Source organism: Oncorhynchus mykiss, chromosome 12, assembly GCF_013265735.2.
Source record: "Oncorhynchus mykiss isolate Arlee chromosome 12, USDA_OmykA_1.1, whole genome shotgun sequence".
In the NCBI taxonomy this organism is placed as follows: Eukaryota; Metazoa; Chordata; class Actinopteri; order Salmoniformes; family Salmonidae; genus Oncorhynchus; species Oncorhynchus mykiss.
In genome coordinates, this window is record NC_048576.1 from 91,816,205 (window position 1) to 91,823,881 (window position 7,677).

Below are 7,677 nucleotides of genomic sequence, written 5' to 3' on the forward strand. Positions count from 1 at the left end.
TTTTCTGTAAGTCTTCACAAGGTTTTCACACACTGTTGCTGGTATTTTGGCCCATTCCTCCATGCAGATCTCCTCTAGAGCAGTGATGTTTTGGGGCTGTTGCTGGGCAACACGGACTTTCAACTCCCTCAAAAGATTTTCTATGGGGTTGAGATCTGGAGACTGGCTAGGCCACTCCAGGACCTTGAAATGCTTCTTACCACTCCTTCGTTGCCCGGGCGGTGTGTTTGGGATCATTGTCATGCTGAAAGACCCAGCCACGTTTCATCTTCAATGCCCTTGCTGATGGAAGGAGGTTTTCACTCAAAATCTCACGATACATGGCCCCATTCATTCTTTCCTTTACACGGATCAGTCGTCCTGGTCCCTTTGAAGAAAAACAGCCCCAAAGCATGATGTTTCCACCCCCATACTTCTCAGTAGGTATGGTGTTCTTTGGATGCAACTCAGCATTCTTTGTCCTCCAAACACGACGAGTTGAGTTTTTGGCTATTTTGGTTTCATCTGACCATATGACATTCTCCCAATCTTCTTCTGGATCATCCAAATGCTCTCTAGCAAACTTCAGACGGGCCTGGACATGTACTGGCTTAAGCAGGGGGACACGTCTGGCACTGCAGGATTTGAGTCCCTGGCGGCGTAGTGTGTTACTGATGGTAGGCTTTGTTACTTTGGTCCCAGCTCTCTGCAGGTCATTCACTAGGTCCCCCCCCGTGTGGTTCTGGGATTTTTGCTCATCCTTCTTGTGATCATTTTGACCCCACGGGGTGAGATCTTGCATGGAGCCCCAGATCGAGGGAGATTATCAGTGGTCTTGTATGTCTTCCATTTCCTAATAACTGCTCCCACAGTTGATTTCTTAAAACCAAGCTGCTTACTTATTGCATATTCAGTCATCCCAGCCTGGTGCAAGTCTACAATTTTGTTTCTGGTGTCCTTTGACAGCTCTTTGGTCTTGGCCATAGTGGAGTTTGGAGTGTGACTGTTTGAAGTTGTGGACAGGTGTCTTTTATACTGATAACAAGTTCAAACAGGTGCCATTAATACAGGTAACGAGTGGAGGACAGAGGAGCCTCTTAAAGAAGAAGTTACAGGTCTGTGAGAGCCAGAAATCTTGCTTGTTTGTAGGTGACCAAATACTTATTTTCCACCATAATTTGCAAATAAATTCATTAAAAATCCTACAATGTGATCTTCTAGATTTTTTTCCCTCCGTTTGTCTGTCATAGTTGAAGTGTACCTATGATGAAAATTACAGGCCTCTCTTTTTAAGTGGGAGAACTTGCACAATTGGTGGCTGACTAAATACTTTTTTGCCCCACTGTATATCTCCTACATAATATATAAAAACTATATCCCTTTCTATATATTCTATAATCTATATATCGTATAATCTATATCTTCTATAATCTATATAGTCTATACTTTCAATATTTGATATCTTCTATATATAGTCTTTATATTCTATAATCTACATGTCCTATAATCTACATGTCCTATAATCTCTATCTTCTATAATCTATATATTCTTTAATCTATATATTCTATAATCTATATGTTCTTTAACATATCTTCTATAATCTATATATTCTGTCATCTATATCTCCTATAATATATATATCCTATTATCGATATCTCCTATAATCAATATCTCCTATAAACAGTATCTCATATAATCTATCTCCTATAATCAATATATCCTATAATCTATCTCCTATATTCAATATCTCACTTATTCCATATCTCCTATAATCTATCTCCTATATTCAATATCTCCCATATTCAATGTCTCCTATAATCTATCTCCTATATTCAATATCTCCTGTAATCTATCTCCTATATGCAATATCTCCTATAATCAATATCTCCTATAATCTATCTCCTATAATCAACATCTCCTATAATCTATATGTCCTATACATTACACCGAGTGTACAAACATTAGGAACACCTTCCTAATATTGAGTTGCACCCCCTTTCCCCTCAGAATAGCCTCAATTCATTGGGGCATGGACTCTACAAGGTGCCGAAAGCGTTTCACAAGGATGCTGGCCCATGTTGACTCCAATGCTTCCCACAGTTGTGTGAAGTTGGCTGGATGTCCTTTGGGTAGTGGACAATTCTTGATATACACAGGAAACTGTTGAGCGTGAAAAACCTAGCAGCTTTGCAGTTCTTGACCTGTGCGCCTGGCACAATCTTTGGTTTTGCTCATTCACCCTGAGCGGCACACCTACACAATCCATGTCTCAAGGCTTAAACATCCTTCTTTAATCTGTCTCCTCCCCTTCATCTACACTGATTGATGTGGATTGATATCAATAATGGATCATAGCTTTCACCTGGTCAGTCTATGTCATGGAAAGAGCAGGTGTTCCTAATGTTTTTAGCAGTTATTGTATCTCTCCTATAATCTCTATCTCCTATCTCCCAGTGATATACCATGATTATGCTCCCGAATGGCTCAGCGGCCTAAGGCACTGCATCTCAGTGCAAGATGCATCACTACAGTCCCTGGCTCGCCTATGGAGCAGCAAGGGGAACCGCCTCTCCCTACCTTCAGTCTATGGTCAAACCCTACACCCCAACCTGAGCACTTTGTTCTGCCACCTCTGGCCCTTCCACCCAGTGCTTCATTTGAACAGGATCCGGAACCTCTCCGTTCTGGACTGTTTTGTTCTGGAACCCGTTTGCCAGGATCCGGAACCTCTCAGTTCTGGACTGTTTCGTTCTGGAACCCATTTGCCAGGATCCGGAACCTCTCAGTTCTGGACTGTTTCGTTCTGGAACACATTTGCCAGGATCCGGAACCTCTCCGTTCTGGACTGTTTCGTTCTGGAACCCGTTTGCCAGGATCCGGAACCTCTCAGTTCTGGACTGTTTCGTTCTGGAACCCGTTTGCCAGGATCCGGAACCTCTCAGTTCTGGACTGTTTCGTTCTGGAACCCATTTGCCAGGATCCGGAACCTCTCAGTTCTGGACTGTTTTGTTCTGGAACCCGTTTGCCAGGATCCGGAACCTCTCAGTTCTGGACTGTTTCGTTCTGGAACCCGTTTGCCAGGATCCGGAACCTCTCAGTTCTGGACTGTTTCGTTCTGGAACCCATTTGCCAGGATCCGGAACCTCTCAGTTCTGGACTGGTTTGTTCTGGAACCCGTTTGCCAGGATCCGGAACCTCTCGTGGCATGAACAAAAATTGTCACTGTTTGCAATTTAAAAATGATAATAAAAGCAATTTTCAATGTGAAAATCTGTCTGATATTCTAAGAATTGATAAGTGTTGGGCCGGCCCGGCTCTACGGTTTGCTCAACATTGTAGCCTATATACTATAGACCAATGCGTGGCCATTGCTGTGGTGAGAGAGAGAAGTGTGCCTGTATCTCTCACAGAACTAGAATGAGATTCACCTTCTATGATCCCTCTCCCTCTCCCTGCTCTGATAGACATGAGCCTGCAACTCTAACCTCTCCAGCGTTGCACTTCGTCATTCATTTCCTTAAAGAATCATAGCCACGGGAAAGGTGCCGCAGCACCCCTGATAAATGTAATTACATTTTCCAAAGTTACAGAATTACTGCTGTCTGTTCAGAAATACATGATACCATTCTGAATACACCAGGTGTAGGCCTATAAATTAGTAACAGAGGATAAATAGCTTAATTTAAAAAAAATTAAAAGCCTGGCTGTAGGCAAGCCTACAGTTGTGAACACGCTGAAAATCTGTCGGTGAAGAGCATGCAGCCAAAACAGGCCTTTCGCAATATTTCAAATACAATCAAGGAAAACGCAGTTTGGAAAGAAAATGGATCCTGATGATAAGAGAAGAATAATCTGTCTGTAGGTTACCAAGTTATCAACTTCCAAATAGGCCTAATTGAGAAAACAGCTTTGTTTGACAAAGTAAAACAAGAGAGATAGTATTTTGGCATGAGCACACCGGCCGTCCCCGGTGAGTGAGCAGTTGCATTACTGGGTGAGGAAGTGAAACGGAAAGCTTTTTTAAAACGATAATTTCCTCCACACACCCACGACTAGGCTGTTGGTGGATTCAAGACAAGGTCGTTTTTTATTGATCTCCGATTCTCAGTTTGTCAAAGTAGACTGACTGTCCTTTCGATCATTTGTGAAGTATTAAAAATGATTCTGCTAAAGTCTCCATCTAAAATGATGTAGAATCACATGAAATGCATTTATAAAAGGCAAACATTTTCCTGGACCCTAGACTACAAAAAATGATCCCTATGTGTCCAACTTCTGCAAGTGCCTCTACTGCTCTATGCTACTTAAGCAAAAGCAATGATAATTCATGCTATTAATTATTATAAAGGTTTTTATTTTTTTATTCATGCGTTCTGGTAACTCAGAGCCCCCCAGATCACTCCCCTCTCCTGCTAACTTTTTGTTCAGGCACCTCCCAATTTACAAATCAAGCACTGCTTCCACCCCAATGAGGGGCCAGCTCCCACTCATTCCAGTGAAAGCTATTTTCTGTCCTGGCATCCCAATGGTTGAACAAACATCCTCCTGACAGAGCCCCTGCCCATCTTCCAAATACATCTGAAGATCTCTCTTTAAAGTGCAGCTTGGTTAAACCCCTAGCAACTAGTGGCCATGCAAAAGCTTCATCCGGGTTTGGCCGGGGTAGGCCGTCATTGTAAATACGAATTTGTTCTTAATAACTTCTTATGGCTGGGGGGCAGTATTGAGTAGCTTGGATGAATAAGGTGCCCAGAGTAAACTGCCTGCTCCTCAGTCCCAGTTGCTAATGTATGCATATTAGTATATTTGGATAGAAAACACTCTGAAGTTTCTAAACTGTTTGAATGATGTCTGTGAGTATAACAGAACTCAAATGGCAGGTAAAAAAGAGAAAAAATCCAACCAGGAAGTGGGAAATCTGAGGTTGGTCGATTTTCAACATAGTTTGGTAAACAAATCAAAACTCACGAAGCACGTTCACTAGTTGCAGACAAAATGTAAAAAAGTTCCGTTACAGACCGTATAAACTTGTCAAACAATGTATGGAATCAATCTTTAGGATATTTTTAACATAAATCTTCAATAATATTCCAACCGGAGAATTCCTTTGTCTTCAGAAAATCAAAGAGGGAGATACCTCTCATGTGAAATGCGTATGACCAGCTCAAGACTGCTGCCAGACCTCTGACTCAATCACCTCATTCGGCCCCACTTCACAGTAGAAGCATCAAACAAGTTTCTAATGACGGTTGACATCTAGCGGAAGCCTTAAGAAGTTGAAGAAAAAAAATTTCAAGTTACAGTGGGATATTGGTAATCTTCAACTTCCTAAGGCTTCCGAGGTCTGGCAGCAGTCACGAGCTGGTCATGCGCATTTCACATGAGAGGTATCTCCCTCTTTGATTTTCTGAAGACAAAGGAATTCTCCGGTTGGAATATTATTGAAGATTTATGATAAAAAATATCCTAAAGATTGATTCCATACATTGTTTAACAAGTTTAAAACATACAACATACAAGTTTCTACGGTCTGTAACGGAACTTTTTTACATTTCATCTGCAACTAGTGAACGCGCTTCGTGAGTTTTGATTTGTTTACCAAACACGCTAACAAAAGTAGCTATTTGGACATAAATGATGGACATTATCAAATGTAAAAATCAAACATTTATTGTGGAACTGGGATTCCTGGGAGTGCATGCTGATGAAGATCATCAAAGGTAAGTTAATATTTATAATGTTATTTCTGACTTCTGTTGACTCCAACATGGCGGATATATGTATTTGTTCTCTGAGCGCCGTTCTCAGATTATAGCATGGTTTGCTTTTTCTGTAAAGCGTTTTTGAAATCTGACACAGCGGTTGCATTAAGGAGAGGTATATCTTTAATTCCATGTATAACAATTGAATTTTCATCAACATTTATGATGAGTATTTCTGTAAATTGATGTGGCTCTCTGCAAATTGACCGGATGTTTTTGGAACTTCTGAACATAACTCGCCCAATGTATACTGCAATTTTTTTAAATATAAATATGAATTTTACCGAACAAAACATACATGTATTGTGTAACATGAAGTCCTATGAGTGTCATCTGATGAAGATCATCAAAGGTTAGTGATTCATTCTATCTCTATTTCTGCTTTTGTGACTCCACTCTTTGGCTGGAAAAAGGGCTGTGTGTGTTTTTGTGACTTGGCTCTGAACTAACATAATCGTTTGTGGTGCTTTCGCTGTAAAGCCTATCTGAAATCGGACACCTTTAAAATTGTATAAGATACATGTATGTTTGAGACATTTTAATTATGAGATTTCTGTTGTTTTGAATTTGGCGCCCTGCACTTTCACTGGCTGTTGTACTATCGATCCCGTTAACGGGATTTCAGCCCTAAGAAGTTTTTAACTGACTTGCCTAGTTAAATAAAGGTTAAATAAAAAGAAAGAAATAAATACACATGGTGATACATACAGGTGATGATCGTGCAGTGTGTTCATGCATTAAAGGTAGACTCAGCGATATGACGTAGATGCAGAAAGTAAACAACATAGAGCGTCATTTTCTGCAACAACTGAGAGCATAGAAGCGTGAGGCTCAACTTCTCCACTGTTTTGGTGCCCTGGCTACCAAGTTGTGAACAGTGTGAGGCGAACCCGTGCACATGCGCAGATACTGTGTGTGACTGTGCTAGAACGAAGTCTTGCGTCTCGCTCATCTCAATATGTGCAGTGCTGCTTGTGTCAACGTCATTTCGCTGAGACTACCTTTAATGCAAACATCCACAATATTAATTGCTCTCAGGCATCTGCAATGTTTACCCTGAAAACCTGAACCCTGATATAGAGCTGGCATGTTACTCTAGTCAGGCATCCTGGTCTCAGCATTTCGTAACATTATTATTTGTTTACTATGTTACATCTAGTCTATGAGACCAGGCTGAGTCATGGGGGAAACCTTGATTTGAAGAAATATTGTAAAAGCCTGAAAGCACGGCATGACATTTTCCAATAGTGATAGACATCTGTCAGTCAGCTTCAAGCCATGTGTCCTTTTGCCCCTGAAATGAAAAGAGTGAGATATGACTGTTGTTTTGAACCATTCTTCTGGACACTGTAGCTTGTTAGGGTGAAAGTCTGACTCATTAGAAAGTCTGACTTCACTCAGATGCTCATGTCAAATTGTAAAATGTCCAAAATATAAAAAGGAGCCGGGTTGTTTTGCATATCCTTTTCTTCAAAGCACCGTGTCTGTGCTGACATGCAAATCGTCACCCAATGCTGAGACATTAGTTCCTGTCAGGATATGTTACGTCTATGGAAAAGAACCTGACCACATCTACACAATACATCCAGTGATGTCCTAACTTTATTATAAGGCCTATATCTGCATGTCTGATAGTTTGGATGTTCAGGAGGATCCGAAGGTGCAGATAGACAACCAGTCATGAATAATCTGGGAAAAACCAGAACAAACATGTTGCGTAATCTCATCAGACGCTCAATTAGATTCTGGGAGGAGAGGTTGAGAGAAACATACTTATGCAACTAGCAAAGTCTGGACCCACCTAAATGGAAACTAACAGCCAAAGCTTATCCCCCCACCCCCTTCCAAAAACAACATTCTGCTTGAAATCATTGTTTGAAAGCCCCGCCCCCACTTTAAGAACCATCTTCACCCAATCATGATTGGTTCAAATGA